At 47.8% G+C, this 25,561-nt stretch overlaps 1 long non-coding RNA gene across 1 annotated transcript in view; it reads right to left on the minus strand.

The window, feature by feature from the left end:
* Positions 1 to 25,561, minus strand: part of LOC134935588 (uncharacterized) — a 100,318-nt gene that overhangs the window by 19,403 nt on the left and 55,354 nt on the right. The window lies entirely within an intron of this gene.

The raw sequence follows: 25,561 nt of genomic DNA on the forward strand, positions 1-25,561 counted from the left end.
TAAATCAATAGTTTTTATTGAAAGATAAACATTTTTATGGGGTACAGAAAAAAGAAAAAAGGGGGGATGATACATCAATATAATATAACAGTAGGTATGTTAGGGGTACAGAAGGGTGAGGGGGGGGGGAGGGGAGGGGTCCAGACTAAAGTTGGGGGGGTGTTACATCAGAGCATTATATATGTAATACATCAAAAAAGTTGAGACACATTAAGGAACTGTACATTGCAATAAGTGGCTTAATCATGTTGGTCAGAAGTTATAGGTACGCTTTAATAGATCGTGGAGGGAGACCTGGTGAGGGATGGTTCTCAGTCAGGAGGGGAAGATATGAATGCCTGGATATTGGGGGGTGTAATGGTATGTGTTATGTTGTAGTTCAGATATTGTCGGGTTGCTCAGCTGGGCTACGTGGGGGGGGGGAGGATTTATGAAGATATTGAGACCCTTCAATCGAGGAGATATAGGTATGCCACGCTAGCCAACGTGTTTTAAGGGAAGTGTAGTTGAGGGAGGAGGAAGCTGATTCTGTCTCCATATGGAAATGATAGTTTATTTTATGTATAACTCTAAGCAGGGTAGGGGGAGAGGACTGTTTCCACATTTGGGCTAGGTTCGCTCGAGCGGCTATCAGGATGTGGCCCAGGACATATCTAGCGGATGGCGTTATTGCAGCGGGGATAACTTGTAGTAGTGCTAGAGTTGGGTCTGGAGCTAGGTGGGTGGACAGAACTTTATTTATTAGCTCAAATACATCTATCCAATATTTAGTGATCTTTGGGCATGTCCAGAATATGTGGAATATATGTCCCACCGAGCCGCAAAGTCTCCAACATTTATTACTATGAGAGGGCCAGAATTTATGGAGTCGGTCTGGGGTTTGGTATAGTCTGTTCACTAGTTTTATATGCATTTCAGTGTGGTTTAGGCACTGGGACATGGAATGCGAGGTTAAGAAAACTTGACGCCAGTCTTTTGGGGATAAGGTTTTTCCCAGGTCCTGTTCCCATTTGTTTTGGGCGTTTGATTTAGAAGGGGAGGTAGGGGTTATCCGAAGTTTATACCAGTATGAGATGTCGCCTTTGGAGGCCTGTAAGGAGAGACGGGAGAGGAGAGTATTTGAGGAAGTGTGGAGCGTTGCGTAGGTAGGGGGGACCGTCTTCCACCAATGTGTCACTTGCAAATAGTGGAAGAGTTCCGTAGCTGGAAGTGAGTATTGTGACTGGAGAGTAGAAAAAGGTTTTAGAGAAAGTCCATCGAGGAGGTCTCCCAAGTATAACACTCCTGCGTTTCTCCATTTGGATAAATTGAGATGTGGTATCATCGACGCTAATGTAGTGATCGATATCTGGGAGATATGGGAAATGGGCGTTGATAGGGAGGTCGATAGGGAGTCCCATATTTGTAGAGCGGCTTTCGTGGAGGGAAGGAGGGATGGTTGTGTAGGTCGGAGCGACTTTGGGATACGGAAAAGGTCAGCTAGGGGGATTGGGTTTGATCGGGTTTGCTCCAGCTCCATCCATCCCGTGTGCAGATGGGTTGAGAAATAATATTTAATGGGGGCTAGGAGGGAGGCTTCTTGGTATAGTGGAATACTAGGTATGTTAAGACCACCAAATGCTCTAGGCAAGGTCATTCTGGAAAGAGCCATTAAAGGTGGTTTTGCAGACCAGATATATTTAGACATGATAGAAGAACAGGTTTGGATGGCTTTCTTTGGGAAGGGGTATGGTATAGTGCGGAAGAGATACATTAGTTTAGGAAGTAGGGACATTTTAAATGCCGCCATTCGACCCAGCCAAGAGACCTCATAGGATGACCAGGATTTCGTTAGGGATTCCAGTGACTCTATCAAGGGAGTTAAGTTGGCAGAGAATACGTCTTTAGTGGAGGTAGGAATGTTGATACCCAGGTATTTAATTGTGTGGGTTCGCCAGTTGTAAGGGAAGGAAGCTTGGAGTGCTGGGATGGAGTGGGATAGGTTGAAGGGGAGGGCGTCTGTTTTGGTAGTGTTTAGTTTGTAATAAGAGGCGCGGCTGTAAGCATCTAGCACAGCGTGTAAGACTGGAAGCGTTGTGGTGGGTTTAGAGATAAAGAGGAGGACATCATCAGCGAAGAGGCTAAGTTTATGGAGGGATGAGCCGAACTGAATTGCTGGAATGTTGGGATTGTCTCTTATTTTAGCTGCCAGGGGTTCAATTGATAGGACGAAGATCAGGGGGGATAGAGGACAGCCTTGCCTGGTGCCATTTGTAATGGGGAAAGGGTCGGATAGGAAGCCTCCACTGAACACCCGGGCCGTGGGGGAGCTGTATAGCGCTAGAATAGAGGATAGGATACGGTCCCTAAATCCGAATCTGAGGAGAGTTTGGCGCATGTATGTCCAGTTTAATCTGTCAAACGCCTTCTCTGCGTCCAATGAAAGCAAGAGAAGGCCCTGATCTCCAGATAGAGAGTCTATCAGGTTGAAGACCCGACGTGTGTTGTCAGATGCTTGTCTCCCAGGGACGAAGCCAGTCTGGTCCGGGTGTATCAGTGAAGGGAGGAGTTTGTTGATGCGGGTTGCAATCATTTTGGCATATAGTTTGATGTCGCAGTTTAGTAGCGCTATTGGGCGGTAGTTGTGCACAAGGGTGGGGTCTTTACCGGGCTTAGGTATAGTAACAATACGCGCTTCTAAGAGCTCTGGAGGGAGGGAACCTCGGTCTGAGAATGTATTGAATAGCGAGGTCAAGAGGGGGGAAAGGACGTCGTGGAAAGTAGTGTAGAAGTCCGAAACAAAGCCGTCTGGGCCAGGGGCCTTATTCCTGGGAGTAGATTTGATAGATGTGGAGAGTTCATCCGCCGACCATGGGGCATTCAGAGAAGAGAGCTGGTCCTGTGTGAGAGAAGGGAGGGAGAGGTCATCTAGGAAGGATGAGATGGACGGGGGGGAGGGTTGGGGGGTGGAGGGGTCAGTTGCTAAGTTGTATAATTTGGCGTAATAGCTTGCAAATTGGTTCGTTATATCTTTAGGGTTCAGGATCTTTTGTTTAGAGGGAGAGTAGACACATTTAATTCTATTCCTGGCTTGTTGAACGCGGAGTTTGCGTGCAAGCATTTTGCCAGCTTTATTTCCTAGCAGGTAAAATTTGTGGCGCATTCTATTCAGGGCCGCATGGGTGCGTGCGAGGAGTAGCTTTTGAAGTTGGCCTCGGACATTAGAGATCTCAGTTTTAAGTGCTTTGGAGGGATGGGCCTTATTCTTAGTCTCGAGGTCCAGCAGGTCGTCTTCCAGAGTCTTCTGCTTTTGAAGGGCTTGTTTTTTGAGAGTGGCCCCGGCCTGAATGGCGGCTCCACGGGTAACGGCTTTAAAAGCACACCAATGGTTGATAGGAGAGGTATCTTGAGGGGAATTGGTGATTAAATAGGAGTCAATAGAGTCAGAGATTATTTTTTTAGACAGGGGGTTGTTTAGTAGGTATGGATAGAGGCGCCAATGTCGGGGAGGATTGGAGGTGCCCTGGAGGTTCCATTTCCAGAGAACTGGGGCGTGGTCCGACCATGTGATTGGTAAAATATCCACACTTTTAGTTCTCTGGAGAGACCATTTATCACATAAGATCAGGTCTATTCTGGAATAGGAGTTATGGACAAGGGAGTGAAACGTGTATTCTCGGCCTGTGGGGAATTGTGTCCTCCAGATATCGTGTATGTCGAATTCTGCAAGTAGGTTGCGGAAGGCTAAGGAGGGGCCAGAGATAGAGGTTGGAACAGATTGGGGGAGTTGGCGGGACTTGTCCAATTTAGGGTCCAAAACAAGGTTAAAGTCACCCAGAACTACCAGAGAGCCCTTTAGTGCCTTTCGTATAGCGAGGAATAATTTTCGCAAAAATGGGACCTGGTTAGAGTTAGGTGCGTAAAGGGATACTAGGGTAACCGGTGTGTCGTTGAGGAGGCCAGTTATGATAATATATCTGCCGTTTTTGTCTGAAAGTTGAGAGTGTAGGGAAAAGGAAACATTTTTGTTAAAGAGGATGGCTACTCCGTTTCTTTTGGATGGGCCATTAGCATAGTACCCCACTGGGAAATGGCTATCTTTAAAAAGGGGGGGGTTAACAGAAGAGAAATGAGTTTCTTGTAAAGCTATGACATCAGCTTTTTGCTGGTGGAAGAAAGAGAGGGCCAATCTGCGTTTGTTGGGAGAATTAAGTCCCTTGACATTAAGAGATATGAGGTTCAACATTGGAAATCGATATTAGGCATGATGAAAATGGTCTGAGGGTATCTATTGGAGCGTTTCTGCTCCGAGTGCAAATAGGCGTTGGTAGCCAGGAATATGGATCGAGTCTGGAGCTCGAGGGGGGGGGGGAACAGGAGGGAAATACATGGGTTGAAATTAAAACAGGAGAGGAGGAGGTAAACAACGAAAAGAAAAGGTCCGGTATATTGGACCTGCATGACTACTGCATAGGTAGGGGGAAAAATTCTGGGGAAAGCAGTAGTACAGAAAAAAGGTGAGGCGGGCTGGGTTGGCCTGCTCCGTCACTATAAAACAACTTCTAAGAGGGTAACCTTAGGGCGTGGGGGTCTATTGTAGGCTACTCTAATCAGGAACATACGCCCCCTAGGGTACAAGCCGGAAATTAGTAGGTGTCAGTAAATAACTGGGCAACGAGTCGCCCCATAGAATATAACAACATTTGAACAACATGTGAGGGAGTACCCCCGTGACTTGTAAACCAAGAAATCAAACTTCTATCGAGATAAAACATTGCAATTGTAGAAAGAAGCATATAAAGGATATCTTCCCCTCCCCGCATTGGGGGGGGAGAAGGTCAACAGCCTCCGTAAATCGGAGGATCTGGTGCGTGGTTTGTGAAAGGACCCAGGTCGGAAGTCCAATGATTCAAGAGGTCGACCAATCATGGCTGACGTTAGCAGCGCGTGATGATGTAGACGGCTTCGAGACGGAGATGTCCCAGTCCATCAGTAATTTCACACCTGCATCTAGGGAAGAAATTATGTAGGTCGAGTCCTCGTATGAGACTATCAGTTTAACTGGGAATCCCCATCGGTAGTGGATGTCGTGGGCTCTCAAAGCAAGGGTGATGGGGGTGAAAGCACGTCTCTTCGCTATGGTAGCTGCGGAGAAGTCTTGAAAAATCTGAAGACCCCCCAGTGTATCTGAGTTTTTGGATTCTCTAGCGGCCCTCATAATGCGTTCCTTAACTGGGAAGAAATGGACTCGAAGGAGGGTGTCTTTAGGAAGGTCGGATGAAACGGTTCTGGGTCTAGGGAGACGGTGAATACGGTCAATCAGGAGTTCCGAGGCATCCGCCTTTGGGAGAAGTTTCTTGAATAGGACAGTGGCGTAGGCTTCCAGTTCGGAGTTGGTGACTGAGTCAGGGATGCCTCGAATTTTGATGTTGTTCCGCCTTGATCTGTCCTCCATATCCGCCAATTTGGATTTGAATTGATCCAGATCTTGTTGTTGGCGGTCGTGAGATGAGAGTAGGTCATTGTGGGAGGTGACCAGTTCCTCCATCTTGCGTTCCAATTGATCCGTTCTGTCTCCCAGGGCTACCAGCTCAGTTTTGACCTCACGAATGGCAGAGGTCAGATCTTTAGAGAGTTCAGATTTGAAGGCAGAAAGTATTTGGCAGAGGGATCTCACGGTTAGAGGGGCATCCGACTCGCAGTCCACCCCCGATACCGAGAGAGCAGAGGACAGAGCACTTGATCCCAAGGTGTCCAATGTGGCAGAGGGGGAGGGAGCATTTTGTAGCGGGGAGATTTGGAGGGATTTTCGCGAGGGGTAGACAACTTTCGGGGGGATTGTTTCCTTCTTTTTTGTAGGAGCCATTTCTCGTCAGTAGCAACGCACCTAAGGTTGTTGAAGAGACGTGCCTTGGTGGTGGGTCCAATCAGCCGGTTATAGTGAAACAGGGGTGCTCAGTCACATTGGAGAGTATTACGTGTTATTTAGACAAGCATGAGTGACGGTAGACAGGTTAGAGAGCGCTCACATTATGAGGTCATTGAGGAAATAGATCCAGAGGGTATGAATGCCGGGGCACAGCTGGGTTGGGCGGGTTGATAACCGGGTCAAAAGGTTCAGGGGAGGATTCACCCCAGAAAAAGGGTTTATTTGTCGGCTTTTGCAGGAGCTCAGGATATGCTAGACCTCTCTCTGCAGTGTCTAGGCCACGTCCTTTGCTTTGATTTCTTGTGATAATAGGGAGATTGTGTATTCTTAGCTCCAGCAGGGGCAGCAGAGTGCAGGTGATATAGGACGTGTCTGGTCTGCCACAACCAAGATGGCCGCCGTCATTAATATATGGTGCAGCTTCTTATGGGCTTTTATAGCGGTGCCCCCAGGGGTTTATATCGTTGTTAAAGGCTCCCAGGCCCCTCAGCTGCCTCCGCCCGTCCCCCCCGTCAATTACCGCGGCCAGGAGGTTTCTTTGAGCGGTGTACGTCTGCGTCTCGTCAGACGCCACATCCAATATGGCCGCCGCCACCGGAGCTCCGCGATTCAGTTCGGCTCTGGCCCTGCAGTATCAGGAGCTCACGTTACTCCTTCGTCCTCCCTGTCAGGCCTCCCCAGGCAAGGGGTTGGTGGTGTGCTGATAGGGGTAAGTCTGGGGGACGTGTTTCAGCGGCCGGACGGTGGGCGATCCTGGGCGGGGGTATGGATAAATTTAGGCCCCGGCTTTGTCTCTTAGGGAAGGCCGCAACCCGCAAGCACAGGGCAAGCCCGTGCTCCGGCTCTGCAGCTCACTCCCTTAGTACCCTAGTTAGCAGGGGCAACTGTGGGGTGGTTTAGGGGAGAGACAGGTGGTGTAAAAGCCCAATTGAGAAGATATAGGGGTTTGGATCTGCAGGAGCTCTCTCAGGACACCTCTTCTCAGTTAGCCCTCAAGCCACGCCCCCAGACCTGCAGCGCTTTTATAATGATAATTACACCATGTATAGCACCAAATTTCACTGTGCCCCCCCCTGATTTTGCACCCTGATACTTAGTTCAGCAGTGGAGGAAGACCAGCGTTCTTCTCTGCAGCCTGGAAGGAGAGAAAATGGCTCTGAGCAGTATGCTGGCTGCCTGAGGAAGCCCCGCCAGTGGCAAACGCAGGATTTGCATGGGGGGGTTTCCAGAACTGGATGGAGCCAATCACGGGGGTGGGGACTGAGGTGACCCAGTATATGCTGGATCCGTAAAACTAGTGTGTCTGTGTGTTTGTGCGTGTGTGTATATATATATATATATATATATATATATTTATTAGTGATGAGCGGGTTCGGTTTCTCGGAAACCGAATCCCCCCGAACTTCACCCTTTTTACACGGGTCCGAGCCATACTCGGATTCTCCCGTATAGCTCGGTTAACCCGAGCGCGCCCGAACGTCATCATCCCGCTGTCGGATTCTCGCGAGATTCAGATTCTATATAAGCAGCCGCGCGTCGCCGCCATTTTCACTCGTGCATTGGAAATGTTAGGGAGAGGACGTGGCTGGCGTCCTCTCCGTTTATTCATTGTTGAGTTGATGCAAATATTTGTGCTTGCTTATATCATTGTGGGGACTGGGGAGCAGCTTTATATTAATATAGGAGGAGTACAGTGCAGAGTTTTGCTGATCAGTGACCACCAGTTTTATCCGTTATCTGCCTGAAAAAAACACTCCATATCTGTGCTCAGTGTGCTGCATATATCTGTGCTCACACTGCTTAATTGTGGGGACTGGGGAGCAGCTGTATTATATAGCAGGAGTACAGTGCAGAGTTTTGCTGACAGTGACCACCAGTATACGTTGTCTGCCTGAAAACACTCCATATCTCTGCTCAGTGTGCTGCTTTATTGTGGGGACTGGGGAGTCGGGACCACCAGTATAATATTATATAGGAGGAGTACAGTGCAGAGTTTTGCTGACACAGTGACCACCAGTATATATAGCAGTACGGTATGGAAGGCCACTGCTGTACCTACCTCTGTGTCGTCATTAAGTAAACTATCCATCTACATTCTAATTCTATACCTGTGGTGCATTTTAGTTTTGCAGTTTGCTGACACAGTGACCACCAGTATATATAGCAGTACGGTACGGTAGGCCACTGCTGTACCTACCTCTGTGTCGTCATTAAGTATACTATCCATCTACATTCTATACCTGTGGTGCATTTTAGTTTTGCAGTTTGCTGACACAGTGACCACCAGTATATATAGCAGTACGGTACGGAAGGCCACTGCTGTACCTACCTCTGTGTCGTCATTAAGTATACTATCCATCTACATTCTATACCTGTGGTGCATTTTAGTTTTGCAGTTTGCTGACACAGTGACCACCAGTATATATAGCAGTACGGTACGGAAGGCCACTGCTGTACCTACCTCTGTGTCGTCATTAAGTATACTATCCATCGACATTCTATACCTGTGGTGCATTTTAGTTTTGCAGTTTGCTGACACAGTGACCACCAGTATATATAGCAGTACGGTACGGAAGGCCACTGCTGTACCTACCTCTGTGTCGTCATTAAGTATACTATCCATCGACATTCTATACCTGTGGTGCATTTTAGTTTAGCAGTTTGCTGACACAGTGACCACCAGTATATATAGCAGTACGGTACGGAAGGCCACTGCTGTACCTACCTCTGTGTCGTCATTAAGTATACTATCCATCTACATTCTATACCTGTGGTGCATTTTAGTTTTGCAGTTTGCTGACACAGTGACCACCAGTATATATAGCAGTACGGTACGGAAGGCCACTGCTGTACCTACCTCTATGTCGTCATTAAGTATACTATCCATCTACATTCTATACCTGTGGTGCATTTTAGTTTTGCAGTTTGCTGACACAGTGACCACCAGTATATATAGCAGTACGGTACGGAAGGCCACTGCTGTACCTACCTCTGTGTCGTCATTAAGTATACTATCCATCTACATTCTATACCTGTGGTGCATTTTAGTTTTGCAGTTTGCTGACACAGTGACCACCAGTATATATAGCAGTACGGTATGGAAGGCCACTGCTGTACCTACCTCTGTGTCGTCATTAAGTATACTATCCATCTACATTCTATACCTGTGGTGCATTTTAGTTTTGCAGTTTGCTGACACAGTGACCACCAGTATATATAGCAGTACGGTACGGAAGGCCACTGCTGTACCTACCTCTGTGTCGTCATTAAGTATACTATCCATCGACATTCTATACCTGTGGTGCATTTTAGTTTTGCAGTTTGCTGACACAGTGACCACCAGTATATATAGCAGTACGGTACGGAAGGCCTCTGCTGTACCTCCCTCTGTGTCGTCATTAAGTATACTATCCATCTACATTCTATACCTGTGGTGCATTTTAGTTTTGCAGTTTGCTGACACAGTGACCACCAGTATATATAGCAGTACGGTACAGTAGGCCACTGCTGTACCTACCTCTGTGTCGTCAAGTATACTATCCATCTACGTTCTATACCTGTGGTGCATTTTAGTTGTGCGCAGTATATATAGTAGTAGGCCATTGCTATTGATACTGGCATATAATTCCACACATTAAAAAATGGAGAACAAAAAAGTGGAGGTTAAAATAGGGAAAGATCAAGATCCACTTCCACCTCGTGCTGAAGCTGCTGCCACTAGTCATGGCCGAGACGATGAAATGCCATCAACGTCGTCTGCCAAGGCCGATGCCCAATGTCATAGTAGAGGGCATGTAAAATCCAAAAAACAAAAGTTCAGTAAAATGACCCAAAAATCAAAATTGAAAGCGTCTGATGAGAAGCGTAAACTTGCCAATATGCCATTTACGACACGGAGTGGCAAGGAACGGCTGAGGCCCTGGCCTATGTTCATGGCTAGTGGTTCAGATTCACATGAGGATGGAAGCACTCATCCTCTCGCTAGAAAAATGAAAAGACTTAAGCTGGCAAAAGCACAGCAAAGAACTGTGTGTTCTTCTAAATCACAAATCCCCAAGGAGAGTCCAATTGTGTCGGTTGCGATGCCTGACCTTCCCTACACTGGACGGGAAGAGCTTGCGCCTTCCACCATTTGCACGCCCCCTGCAAGTGCTGGAAGGAGCACCCGCAGTCCAGTTCCTGATAGTCAAATTGAAGATGTCACTGTTGAAGTACACCTGGATGAGGATATGGGTGTTGCTGGCGCTGGGGAGGAAATTGACAAGGAGGATTCTGATGGTGAGGTGGTTTGTTTAAGTCAGGCACCCGGGGAGACACCTGTTGTCTGTGGGACGAATATGGCCATTGACATGCCTGGTCAAAATACAAAAAAAATCAGCTCTTCGGTGTGGAATTATTTCAACACAAATGCGGACAACAGGTGTCAAGCCGTGTGTTGCCTTTGTCAGGCTGTAATAAGTAGGGGTAAGGACGTTAACCATCTCGGAACATCCTCCCTTATACGTCACCTGCATCGCATTCATCATAAGTCAGTGACAAGTTCAAAAACTTTGGATGACAGCGGAAGCAGTCCACTGATCACTAAATCCCTTCCTCTTGTAACCAAGCTCCTGCAAACCACACCACCAACTCCCTCAGTGTCAATTTCCTCCTTACCCAGGAAAGCCAATAGTCCTGCAGGCCATGTCACTGGCAAGTCTGACGAGTCCTCTCCTGCCTGGGATTCCTCCGATGCATCCTTGAGTGTAACGCCTACTGCTGCTGGCGCTGCTGTTGTAGCTGCTGGGAGTCGATCGTCATCCCAGAGGGGAAGTCGGAAGACCACTTGTACTACTTACAGTAAGCAATTGACTGTCCAACAGTCCTTTGCGAGGAAGATGAAATATCACAGCAGTCATCCTGCTGCAAAGCAGATAACTCAGGCCTAGGCAGCCTGGGCGGTGAGAAACGTGGTTCCGGTATCCACCGTTAATTCAGAGGCAACTAGAGACTTGATTGAGGTACTGTGTCCCCGGTACCAAATACCATCTAGGTTCCATTTCTCTAGGCAGGCGATACCGAAAATGTACACAGACGTCAGAAAAAGAGTCACCAGTGTCCTAAAAAATGCAGTTGTACCCAATGTCCACTTAACCACGGACATGTGGACAAGTGGAGCAGGGCAGACTCAGGACTATATGACAGTGACAGCCCACTGGGTAGATGTATTGCCTCCCGCAGCAAGAACAGCAGCAGCGGCACCAGTAGCAGCATCTCGCAAACGCCAACTCGTTCCTAGGCAGGCTACGCTTTGTATCACCGCTTTCCAGAAGAAGCACACAGCTGACAATCTCTTACGGAAACTGAGGAAGATCATCGCAGAATGGCTTACCCCAATTGGACTCTCCTGGGGATTTGTGACATCGGACAACGCCAGCAATATTGTGCGTGCATTACATCTGGGAAAATTCCAGCACGTCCCATGTTTTGCACATACATTGAATTTGGTGGTGCAGATTATTTAAAAAACGACAGGGGCGTGCAAGAGATGCTGTCTGTGGCCCGAAGAATTGCGGGCCACTTTCGGCATTCAGCCACCGCGTACAGAAGACTGGAGCACCACCAAACAATCCTGAACCTGCCCTGCCATCATCTGAAGCAAGAGGTGGTAACGAGGTGGAATTCAACCCTCTATATGCTTCAGAGGATGGAGGAGCAGCAAAAGGCCATTCAAGCCTATACACCTGCCCACGATATAGGCAAAGGTGGGGGAATGCACCTGACTCAAGCACAGTGGAGAATGATTTCAACGTTGTGCAAGGTTCTGCAACCCTTTGAACTTGCCACACGTGAAGTCAGTTCAGACACTGCCAGCCTGAGTCAGGTCATTCCCCTCATCAGGCTTTTGCAGAAGAAGCTGGAGACATTGAAGAAGGAGCTAAAACAGAGCGATTCCGCTAGGCATGTGGGACTTGTTGATGGAGCCCTTAATTCGCTTAACCAGGATTCACGGGTGGTCAATCTGTTGAAATCAGAGCACTACATTTTGGCCACCGTGCTCGATCCTAGATTTAAAACCTACGTTGTATCTCTCTTTTCGGCAGACACAAGTCTGCAGAGGTTCAAAGACCTGCTGGTGAGAAAATTGTCAAGTCAAGCGGAACGTGACCCATCAACATCTCCTCCTTCACATTCTCCCGCAACTGGGGGTGTGAGGAAAAGGCTAAGAATTCCGAGCCCACCCGCTGGCGGTGATGCAGGGCAGTCTGGAGCGAGTGCTGACATCTGGTTCGGACTGAAGGACCTGCCAACGATTACTGACATGTCGTCTACTGTCACTGCATATGATTCTCTCACCATTGAAAGAATGGTGGAGGATTATGAGTGACCACATCCAAGTAGGCACGTCAGACAGTCCGTACGTATACTGGCAGGAAAAAGAGGCAATTTGGAGGCCCTTGCACAAACTGGCTTTATTCTACCTAAGTTGCCCTCCCTCCAGTGTGTACTCCGAAAGAATGTTTAGTGCAGCCGCTCACCTTGTCAGCAATCGGCGTACGAGGTTACTTCCAGAAAATGTGGAGAAGATGTTGTTCATCAAAATGAATTATAATCAATTCCTCCGTTGAGACATTCACCAGCAATTGCCTCCAGAAAGTACACAGGGATCTGAGATGGTGGATTCCAGTGAGGACGAATTAATAATCTGTGAGGAGGGGGATGTACACAGTGAAAGGGGTGAGGAATCGGAGGATGATGATGAGGTGGACATCTTGCCTCTGTAGAGCCAGTTTGTGCAAGGAGAGATTGAATGCTTCTTTTTTGGTGGGGGCCCAAACCAACCAGTCATTTCAGTCACAGTCGTGTGGCAGACCCTGTCGCTGAAATGATGGGTTCGTTAAAGTGTGCATGTCCTGTTTATACAACATAAGGGTGGGTGGGAGGGCCCAAGGACAATTCCATCTTTCACCTCTTTTTTCTTTCATTTTTCTTTGCATCATGTGCTGTTTGGGGACAATTTTTTTGAAGTGCCATCCTGTCTGACACTGCAGTGCCACTCCTAGATGGGCCAGGTGTTTGTGTCGGCCACTTGTGTCGCTTAGCTTAGTCACACAGCGACCTTGGTGCGCCTCTTTTTTTCTTTGCATCATGTGCTGTTTGGGGACAATTTTTTTGAAGTGCCATCCTGTCTGACACTGCAGTGCCACTCCTAGATGGGCCAGGTGTTTGTGTCGGCCACTTGTGTCGCTTAGCTTAGTCACACAGCGACCTTGGTGCACCTCTTTTTTTCTTTGCGTCATGTGCTGTTTGGGGAGTATTTTTTTTGAAGGGCTATCCTGCGTGACACTGCAGTGCCACTCCTAGATGGGCCAGGTGTTTGTGTCGGCCACTAGGGTCGCTTAGCTTAGCCATCCAGCGACCTCTGTGCAAATTTTAGGACTAAAAATAATATTGTGAGGTGTGAGGTGTTCAGAATATACTGGAAATGAGTGGAAATTATGGTTATTGAGGTTAATATTACTATGGGATCAAAATGACCCCCAAATTCTATGATTTAAGCTGTTTTTTAGGGTTTTTTGAAAAAAACACAGAATCCAAAACACACCCGAATCCGACAAAAAAATTTCGGTGAGGTTTTGGCAAAATGCGTCCGAAAACACGGCCGCGGAACTGAATCCAAAACCAAAACACAAAACCCGAAAAATGTCCGGTGCACATCACTAATATATATGTGTGTGTGTATATATATATACATATCTACACACATATATATATATATATATATTTATATATACCGTATATACACCTATATTTATATATATATATATATATATATATATATATATACACAATATATATACACACCTATATATCTCCTATATAATAGCCCAGATCTATGACTTTGTGATTCATTTGCTAACGCTGGGCGGAGTCACAACAGTGGGCGGAGTTAGTCAAATGAGTCACAGATCTGGCCAAATCTACAGGAGACTAGGAGCAGAAGCAGATAGTATGGGCATGGCACAGGCAGGGGTGCATACCTCCCAGCTTTCTGCAGGAGCTTTCTTCAGACAGAAGGAGGGACACACACTGGGCGAAAAGGGGGCGTGGCTTCACGGGAGGGCCCCGTTTTCGTCAATGAGGGGGCATGCCCAGCGCTCTGTGAGCTGCTGGCATGCCCCCAGGGGCTGATTATGAGTCCGGGGGGGCCAGGGCACTTGAGACAGGGGAGCCCTATCTCATTGCTGTGCCTGCTGTGTGTTGGGGGCGTGGCCTAATCGCGGGATGCGAGGCCACGTCCCCTTACGCAAATTCCATTTTTTTTTTTATGGAATTTTGGCCCCTCAGCTAGGGGTAAATCCAGAGGAGGTGGTCGCTCCCACCTACACACCTGCACAGGCAGAAGAAAGCAGGGAGACTGCTGCCTCCCTGCAACACCACAGACCTGCCAACACGCAGCAGCGTGTGCTGACAGTAGCACAATGCTGCCCGTTGTTGCTGGCAGGACGGGGGGGGGGCTTCAGACCTGGGACAGAGCTACTCGAGCTGGGGGGCCCCCTAAAACTGTGGGGCCAACGGTACGTACCCCCTGCCCCCCCCTTAATCCGGCTCTGCTGCTGGAACCCCCCCTTAATCCATACCCCCTGATGCCCCTTCTCCCTCTGTCTCCACTATTCACCGCTGATCTGCTAAGCAGAACAGCGAGTACAGGAGCTTTCCTACTGACCCCCCCCCCCCCGTTACCGCGGGACACTGCGACCCGCAGGTGGGACAGCGGACAGACCCAAAAAAATGGGACTGTCACGCGAAAATCGGGACATTTGGGAGGTATGGGGTTGTGTGAGGGGGTATGCTGTACAGACAGTCGGGCACCGGCTCACTGTGTGCTTGATCCCCCCCCCTCTCTGGCGCGGAGGAGCGTCACTTTCTGGCACACTCCACGCTTCTTAGCTGCAGTTTTGTGGAGCACCTGCCGCTGTGCAGGTTCCGTACTGCCTCTGTTATCTCCAGCCCCGGCAACCCCACCGCTAGCTGCAGCGCTGCCACCCACAGTGAGGTGCGCCCAGCTCCTTCACACACTTTAGCCGGCGGGTAACGCTGCAGAAGTCCGAGCTGCTTGCAGGCTCCGACCCCTTCCTCCCTCCAGCCGCAGCATCTCCTGGGGGCTAACCAGTCACTCCCAGTCTCCCCTTACCACAGTCTGCGAGGTCTGCGGTGTGTGACTGAGGAGGGGGGGAGGGATGCGGACGGGCAGAGGAAGCAGGACTCCAGCCTAAGAGAGTCAGCCATGCTCAGTCTCCACCAGCAGCAGATCCCAACAGGTTGGAGTGGAACAGCAGCAGCCAGCAGCAGTGACTCCGGTAAGACACATCTGTCTGTCACCACTGTTTTGTCCCTAATACCAATCTCTCCCGTGCCCTGTGTTCTGTCATGTCCCTGTCACCCCTGGCCTTGCCCTGCCACCCTTATCCTGGCCCTTTCACCCTTATCCTGGCCCTGTCACCCTTATCCTGGCCCTGTCACCCTTATCCTGGCCCTTTCACCCTTATGCTGGCCCTGTTACCCTTATGCTGGCCCTGTTACCCCTATCCTGGCCCTGTTACCCCTGTGCTTGCCCTGTCAACCCTATACTGGCCCTGTCACCCCTGTCCTGTTCCTGCCACCCCTACCCTGGCCTGTCACCCCCTATCCTGTCCCTGTCATTTCTGTCCTGACCCCGTCGCCCCTGTCCTGGCCCCGTCACCCCTTTTCTGACCCTGTCACCCCTGTCTTGGCCCCGTCAACCCTGTTCTGACCCTGTCACCCCTGTCCTGGCCCTGTTACTGCATACCCTCCAACTACCTTTTTGGCAGGTACAGTACCCGCAGCGCCTCCAGACCTCTCCCCAATGCACCACACCTCCGCACCTTCCCCTCCACCCCTCCCCCACACGCTGTGTCTCCAGACCCCCTACACCACCCGCGGCTCCCACTCCTCCGCCCCTCACCACCCACAGCACCTCCAGGCCCCCTCCACCATCCACCCCCTTTATATGTCTCCCCCCACACCTGCCCCCCTCCACCCTCAGCATCTGCAGGCACCCTCCTCCATCCGCGGTCCCCCCCTCACCCACCCCTCCCCCACCAATGGCACCACCGCACCTGCCCCTCCACCACCAGCAGCACCTCCGGACCTCCTTCCCTATGCGCTGCACCACCCGTACCTGCCCCTCCCCTACCCATGGCGCCTGCGGTCCCCTACCCCCCCCCCCCCCGGCACTCCCGCCCCTTCCCATCCCACAGCACCTCCGGAACCCTTCACCCATCCACAACATCCCCACACCTGCCCCTCTCCCACCCATGGCACTCCTGCCCCTCCCCCACCTGCAGTGCCACCGGACCCCTCCACAATCTGCATCCCCCACTCCTCTGCGCCTCCCCCACCCGCAGCACCTCCCGACTCTTCCCTTCCAGGCCCCACCCCCACTTCTGCCCCCCCTCCACCTGCAGCATCTACAGACACCATCCGCAGTCCCCCACGCACCCGCTACATTCTGTACATCGTGTCCTGCAGGTGCTGTTCACGCCGTCGCAAGGGGCTGCGCCTCCTTCACCATCGCACGCCCTTTCATTGTGCAATATTTAACCACTAATAAAGGAATGCAGGTAATACTTTATATAATACAAATATTGACCCCCAGAAAGGCATGCAAGGGTTAAGGGGGCGTAGCCCCATGCGACGGTGTGAAGAGCGCCCGTAGGGCGCGATGAAGCACCTAGTATATATATATATATATACACACAATATATATATATATACACACACACACACACACACACACACACACACACACACACATACATATACATATACACATGTACATAGCATATTAAACATGCATACACACATATATATATATATACATACAGTACACGTATATATACACACATGTATATATATCATATATGTGTGTGTTTATTGTATGTATGTATATACCTGTGTATATATGTGTGCACATGGATATACTGTATATGTACTATAATTAAAATAAAGTAAACTTTTATTAAGCACTTACAAGTGCCACCAGGAAGACAGCAGGCTGCAGAGGATGCTAGATAGCCATTAATAATACTCATGCAGCAAAAAAAAATAAAAAATATATATATATATAATTATATATTTTTATTTTTTTTGGTGGAGGGGGGTTTCTGGGTGCTCGGAAACCCCCCCTGGGTGCGCCACTGCCCGCCCCCTTAATGGCGCGTTTCCCCACAGACTTCATGCTACCAATATTTATACTGGTGGGGGTAGGGCTGTGCCACAGCATGTTATGCCCCTTATATGCCAGCGTTACAAGGTTTCATGCAGCCAAGGGTGCCCCCCACGCCCTGCACCCTGCAGTGCCTGTGTGTGTGGGTAGCATGGCACGCAGCGTTCCCTCCCGCTGCGCGGTACCTTTCAGCCGTCACGATGTCTGAAGATCCTTTTCTTCTTACACTCACCTGTCTTCTGACTTCTGGCTCTGTAAGGGGGGTGACGGCGGGCTGTGGGAGAGAGCACATAGCCGCAGCTAGCGTTCAGCATCCCTTCAGGAGCTAATGGTGTCCTGTCAGCCAGAAGCAGAGCCATGAAACTATTTAGGAAGTTGGTTCCTACTTCTGCCCCCTAAGTCCCACGAAGCAGGGAGACTGTTGCCAGCAGTCCTTCCTGAAAATAAAAAACCTAACATAAGTCTTTCAGAGAAACTCAGTAGAGCTCCCATGGATTGCATCCAGTCAGCCTGGGCACATTTTCTAAACTGAGGTCTGGAGGAGGGGCATAGAGGGAGGAGCCAGTTCACACCCTTGAAAAGTCTTAAAGTGCCCATGGCTCCTGCGGAACCGTCTATACCCCATGGTACTAAAGTGGACCCCGGCATCCTCTAGGACGTATGAGAAATGTGTTTTACAAAACAATCTTCCAACAGGAGAGTATCCTCCCAGTAGGAGGACCCTACATAGTCCACTCCCAGCCTGTGGCTGTAATCTTGTCTCCATTCCCCTGCACACTTCATGGCATTACCCCTGTCACATGCATTCATGTCCTGACTAAGGCTTGGGTCACACATTGCGTTTTAGCGGGACCCGCTCAGCAGGAAGGAGCTTGCACATGGGCTCCTATGCGGCCGTACACACATATGCGGCATCCACCTGACCCAACCGCAGCATGCTACGGTTGAGCAGGATGACAGGACGACCAGATTTCAAGTAGAACACATACTTGTGCCACACTGTGTTCTACTTGAAATCCGGTAGTAGCACTGGCTGGATGCAATTCTGCGGCATTTGCCAAAAAGGCTATGTGTGAATCCACATAGTGTTTTTGCCAGACCCGGGTCCTGCGAAATGTGGGTCAGGCGAAAACGCTATTTGTGGCCCAAGCCTAACATAATTTGCCCAAAACAAGATGAGTGCACTCATCCTTCTGAACTACTCTGTGCTGCTGTGAGTATTCTGATGAAATGGTTGGCTACACATGGATGAGCAGGAGATGAAATATGATAACACAATGTGCTATGACCCCAACCAAAGGCATTTTAAAAATTAGTCAGTTGTCAGGCCCTAACAAAATTGTACATGCGAGATAAGTGACAAAAGTGTTTATATATAGAATAGCTACATTATTTGTGACTCATAAAGGTGACCTTTCAAATAAGCAGAAAATGAGAAAACATAAAAGTCAATAGCGCCGTAGACAGAAATAGACTAATGTGGTAAAAAACAGCTTGCTTCTTGCTTGGCTTACAGTATTGTACAAATTACAATGAAACACAAAAGAGGTAAATTAATGTTAAAGTATAAATATAGAACATAGAAACATTTTTATTAAATGTAAATTATATTCTGTATTAAAAATATCGTGCTTGAAGCAGAGTTGGAAGTAAATCCCTTGTGCAGAGAATCTTTTATGCTCCAGTGTTCTGTACATCTTAGACGCACAAATTAAACAATAAGGGGGGTAATTCAGACTGGATCGCTGCTGCGCCAGCTATTGCAGTATGAATTACTGTCTGGAGTGTGCACACGCAGCGGCCGCACTGCGCGTGCGCCCCCTGGGGGCCCAGTGAGGTGCATCGCCTTTGCATGATTGACAGGCAGAGGCGGTTGCAGGGCGGGAGGGTGCGTGCCAACGGCGTTAGAATGCCGTTGGTGGGGTGTGGTCCAGACATTGGAGGCATGTTAAAACCGTTGGGGGGGCGGGCAGCGGCGGCTGTGTGACTTCACACACACCTGCTGCGACCAGGGATGCGGCAGTTAGCCCCTGCTAGCACGCAAAACCCTAGATGCGACAACACTGCTTAACGAGACTATTTCATTTGTTATGCAACACTTGTACATCTCTGGGTGATTAAGTCTGAATCTGTATACGAAGTGCTGCGATGCAGCAGCTGCAGATTTATTTCACTACAAGGGCCTTATTCATATATGTAAGGAATTGCACAGCCGCAAGGAAGCACCTGCAGAATTCTGTTTAATTAAAATTCTGATGCAGCAGGAGGAGTGTGTAGGAGATATACTGTACATGCTTCCTGTTAGCAGTAGTGAGATCCAAGTGCTGCGTCTGAGAACGCAGCTTCAGATCATCATCCGTGCAATGATTTTGGGCACTGGTCAGCCTACGTAAGCTGCAGCTAACTTAGGCTGGCCATCGGATCCAGACACCCAGGTTCAGTAAGTCTGCATCAGACGTAGCAGACCCTGGACCCATCATGCCTTCAAATGCCGTTTTGCAGAATGATGCTGGGCACCCCCCAACCTGCACAGACTTCACACCATTGGATTAGTATTACATCATTTTCCTACTGTCCTGGAAAGTCAACTGCCCTCCTAACCATCTTGTCCATGCTCACCGTCTACCCCTTTTGTTTTGTGTCACCCCAGTCTGTTGGCCCTTTACTTTTTAGATTGTAAGCTCACAAGAGCAGGGCCTTCTCCACTCATGTGCCTTTCCTTCTCCTACTGTACTTAAGGCGTGTACACACATAGCGATGTGTGCTTAAATTCTAAGCAATCTCACTAGATTTCTTAGAAAAGAAGCACACATCGCTCTGTGTGTATGCCCCATAGTGATCGCTATGCGCGGTCCCACGCGCCACTATCGCTGACTCTAGATTGGCCTGCATGCAGGCAGAATCTAGTTAGACACCGCTGGGTGAAGTGAGCGTCACCCCCTCGCTCAACACACATTGGGCTGTGTACTGAGTGAAGGAAGAGATGTGTGCTGAGCGTTCTGTGCTAGATCACTCAGCACACATCGGTACGTGTGTACCCCCTATACTCAATGCTCCTTTTGATGACACCTAATCCCTGGTTTTCTGTATATACAGATGTAGCCATGCTCATCTTGCTGCAATGCAGCTGGTGATCCCTCCATTAGGAATTAATAGAGCGATCGCCGGCTGCGAATAGTCGCAGCAAGGCATGCCATGCGTGTGCAGCATACCTATCTTATCTCAAACTGTAATAGCTTTTTTCTTGTTTTGCTCATTTGTTTATGTACTCTGTAATTGGAGCTACGGATGCCTTGTGGCGCCATATAAATGAAAGATAATAATGATAACATTATTAATAATAATAATAATAATAATAATAATAATAATAATATGTACAAATCTGAATTAGGCCCCAATGTCCATTGTGCATCATTGGTCACTTTGTTCATATTTAAAACTAATTCCTGTATGGTTAATGTCTCTGGTACAGATTGAGTGGCGATACGTGGCATTTGCATTGCAGTGATAAAGCTAAATATTTATCTTATAACATTCACTATATATTGGTAAGAGACTCAGTACGCAATGGGCGTACGGGGTACCGTAAGGGTACGCACTTAGCGTAGCAGATGCTAGGCCGTGGTCGAGACGCACGAGCGGCACGTTCGCTCACGGCTTACGCTGGTTATCGAGCACGCTATAGGCGGTCCGAGTACCGTAATGCTATGCTACTAGCGTAGCGGATGCTGTGCCCACAAGAGGAACACGAGCGGCGCAGACGCTCACAGGATGACACACAGTAAACCTTGTATGCAACACAATGTAACACTGATTAACCTCTATTATATAAAAGCCGCTTGAGCGATTGAGACGCTCCGAGTACCCTTAGCAATGTAATGATAAACACACAATACCTTGTAAGGTTCCAAAACCTTTATCTAGATGATTTTAGTATGTAAAAGGGGAAAACAGTTAAAGCTTATACACTACAGCACTAACATAAACACCTAAACAGAATAACAGAAATTATACAATATACAACAGCGTAAAAATAACAGAGAGAGAGAGAGAGTATGGCAAATACAAACAGAGAATAAGTTGGTTACAGAGAATAACTTACACACGTGGGAATGACTTCGCCGGCGCAACCTGGACCAGGGCTCTAGCCTTCAGTGTGAAAACCTTGCAGAGTCTTGTGTCACCAAGCCTATTGCAAGCTATATTTATTTACTAACTCAAGACATACTACAATAGATACTATGTGCTCTCTTTCCATTGGTTAGGGGGTGGGACATGTACTGCACCTGGGATCATTGGTTAGTTCAAGAAGTGAGCGATGGCTAGGACTTGTTAGTATTCTAAATTCCTCTTTGTCTGATTATATTGAGGAAAGCTATTGTTTTGGATCTTCCAAACAAACTCTGTCTTTGGGCTTTGTTTACCCCACCTTCAGTTGAGACAATTGACTACTCAGCACTCATTATTCTGGAGAGAAACCTGGTTCTATTCATAAACAAAGGTGTAAGCCCTCTTCATAGAATCTCAAAGCTTAGTGTAAATAAGGCTATTGTATTCAGTCTGTGGGAAAGAAATGACTGAATTCCATTCACCTACCCTGCACTATTGTGTAATTTATTCGGAATGCAATTAATCTTATTTTCTACTTCTGTGCATAACCATGAGCAGGAACTATGCGAATCCCTCCCAACTATCATAGGCACAACACCCCTTCAATACCCCACAGCTGGACACCATACACTACCCTCCAACCTTTGTCTGAGCCCTCCCAGCATGCAAAGAGGAATCTCTCTGTCCCTGAACCAGTTACACTAATCATACTTACAGATATTATTAAAGGGAATATTACCTATAAAATACATTATTTGGATTAAATATGTAACGATCGAGTCGCCCACCAGACGCACACAAACTCTACCGTAAATGCACATACCACGCGCCTGAGCGCACGACCGTGGAGGCGCCGTCACGCAACTGCGAATATGCGCACGCACGGGAGAGAATGTGCACGTGCAGCGGGCAAGCGCATGGGGTTAGTACAAGGCATCATAGGTCGCTATATTTTTAGACTTTGACAGCAGATACACAATATGGCTTATTTGAGGCTTGGTTTATGTGGACACATCTGTAGTCCAAAGATGTATGCTCGGAAAACAATGGGGCCAATTCAGACCTGATCGCTGCTGTGCGTTTTCACACAGCGGGCGATCAGGTCTGAACTGCACATGCGCAGGCGCCGCAGTGCGCGGGCGCATGCCAGAGATGCGATTGGCATCTCTGCCCAGCGATCACCTCTGCCTGATTGACAGGCAGATGCATTTGCTGGGTGGAAGGGGGTTGGGCCAGCGGCGTTGGGCCACTATTTTGGGGGCGTGGTCTGGGCAAAGCAGGCATGCCCAGACCATGCAGGGGCCGGCCACGGCAGCTACGTGATGTCACACGCAGCCGCTGTGATCCGGAGAGCGATGGGTAGCTCCCTGCCAGTGTACAGGAGCTGCGCTGGTAGGGAGCTACTCTTCAGGTACAAAAGCATTGCCGCTATGTGATCCTTTTGTACCTGCATCTGGGGGAGGGGGTAGAGCCAGACATGCAGGACGGACTAGCCCTGTGCTGAGCATCCACCCGCATGTCTGTGAAAGTGATCGTAGATGTGCTAAATTTAGCACATCTACGATCGTGGGGTATATTTACTAAGAATCGTATTTGTGACGATTTGGTGGGAGTTTAATCTCGAATTGTATCGGTCGTGTTTTTGTGCAACTTTTTGAATAAATTACATAGAATTTACAAAACTGACGAGTTTTCTTAATTCGTATTTTCCGATGTCGATGTGTTTCGTATTTTATACATGGTTTTTACGGCCGCTGTGTGTGTTGTCAGCCGTATTTTTTAATTTTTATTACGGATTCGTACTTCCTAATCACGGCAGTGTTTTTTTCCCTTTTCGCGGCCGTAGTTTTCAGTGATTTCGTTTTTGTCACTCGTCCATGATTGGTTGGTTTTGTGATGGAGGAGTGTCTGTGCTGCATAGTATAAATACGCCCCAAACCGGACGGACCTCGTGGGTTTAGCTAGTGTAGAGGAGAGAGGTAGTGTTGTGTGCAGTAGGAGATTTGGAAAGTTGTTTAGGTGAGTTTAAGTGATCGCTGAGTGGTGCATTTGGTTTGTAAGTCGTCTTGTGATTATTGTTGTGGTGTTTTTTAGAAGTTTGTCAATTTTTTGTGCTTGTTTTTTTCCCCCAGTCTAGTGTGTGTGTGTGTGTGTGTGTGTGTGTGTGTGTTTGGATGTGGCTGGTGTGTAGTGTTAGTGGAGGAGTGTGTTTTGTGTTTTTTTTCTCAGTGTTATTTGTTGTTTGTGTCAATTATGTCTCAGTCAGAGGTCAGGTGGGGGAGGTGAGTGAAGTGGAGGTGTTGAGTGAGGAGGAGGGTGTTAGTGAGAGGGAGGAGGGTAGTGAGTCGGAGGGGGAGAGTGAGGGTGAGGAGGAGGGTGAGGTTGCTGCCGCGGCCTCTAGTGAGAGTGAGAGTGATGGTGCTGTGGCTCCGCAGCCACGCACCACTATGAAGACAGCGCACAATGTGAAATTTAGTTACTCTGAAAATGTTGCGTTGGTTGGAGAGCTGATTCGCCATCATCGCCAGCTCTTTGGCGCTGAGGCCTCCAAAGTGACATCTCGCAGAAAGAGTGTTATTTGGGGTAAAGTTGTAGCTGCTGTTAACTATGAGGGTGTTGTTAGAAGGACCGAGGACACGTGTCGTAAACGCTTTTACGACATAAAGCGCTGTGTCAAGGCCAAGGTGGCCAAGGAGGCCAAGTCTGCCCGCCAAACTGGTGGCGGACATCCATATATAGCAACTTATGCTGAGTGGGAGGAGCCAGTGCGGAGCTTAATTCCAAGCGAAGTGGTTGGTGCCACTCATGTGCGGGATTCCGATCGGCCCAGGCAGGATGGTGTTATTTTTTTTTACATTTTATTCTATATAATGTTTACAATTTAAAAGATTGTAGTCATGCTACGTGTTATATTTTGTCTATGCTAGTTTAGTGTGTATTAGTGTGTGCAATTGTGCCTCTCATTATTGTTTGTGCAAATTCTCCAGTATGTTAGGATTGTCTGGTGCTAATTAGTTTATGTCCTTGTAAATGTTCCTTGTGAAATGTTACTTATTTAGGATTGTTTGTATTGGTTAATGGTGGCCAACACCATTTATCTGAAAAGGTGTAAGTGTTGTTTATTTAATATTTTGTAGTTAAGGACACATGTTCGCATGATGTTTGGTGATGTTTAATAGTAAGATGCTTTTCTTGGTGGTGTTTTGATGTTTCAATAATAGTGTTAGTTTTCCAAAATACATATTTGGTTAATGATTTTTGTATTTGGTATGTAGTCTGTTCTTGAAGTAAAATTTTACGTGTTCATAATTGTGTTTGTCACAATATTCTGTGTTACATTATAAGCTACGCATGTGTCGGCATGTGTGTTGCATAGTTGTTGCAACATTTTGCTGAAGTTGCATTACACAATATATATATATATATATATATTTTTTTTTTTGGTGTTGTTTTAGTGATAGGTATGTGTTTGGAATTAATATTTGAGAGATGGTGTTTGTTATTAATGTTTTTTGCCAATGCATTTGTGTGTGCAACTCATATTTATGTTTGGCTTACAGTGGCAAGAAAACGCACACGCCAAACCACTTCATCAAATGTTGCACATGGTGCTGCTGTTGCTATAGGTAAATTTGTAACACATTAAAACTTAAGGAGGATGTAAAATAATTGACAACATTTTAAAAGTTAAATAGTTTCACACAGGTCCATCCCACCATCACCTGACTGCGCAAATGCGCACAGGCCACGGAGCTGCCACGCGGAAACACGTGGCACATAAAAGACCACAACCCGATCTGCCCATACCACAATCTGCCTCTCCACCAATGCACCGCATCTCTGCGGTCTCATCAAGGCCACCGTCCGATTTGCTGGCTCCCCACCAGGTGAGTGCAAACAAATAAACATAAAAACACATAACACGCAAAACATAAAAGATAATTAGCTAATTACCAAACACACACAGTAATCCTATTAGATTAGCCTTTAAAATGATTAAAGCAAATGGTTTTGAGATGACCAGCCCTTTAAAGCACATTTAAACTGACCAATATGAGTATGTCAGAACATTTGAAGCAAACACTAGCATATTTGGCACAAGTAGACTAAAAAATTAGAAAGTCACGTTTGCACAGAGTATAATATTGTAACATTGTTTTTTTTACACTTATTAATAACAGCCTGTTTTTAGATTCTAGCCATCATAGATGAACTGTAACCTACCAACATAGTGATTGAGCCAGAATCAGACTAACACAGGGATTGACATTTAAAATGTCTTTGAATATCATGTTTGGCCTTAAGGTTGTGCA

The sequence above is a fragment of the Pseudophryne corroboree genome, chromosome 6 (genome assembly GCF_028390025.1).
Source record: "Pseudophryne corroboree isolate aPseCor3 chromosome 6, aPseCor3.hap2, whole genome shotgun sequence".
Classification (NCBI taxonomy): Eukaryota; Metazoa; Chordata; class Amphibia; order Anura; family Myobatrachidae; genus Pseudophryne; species Pseudophryne corroboree.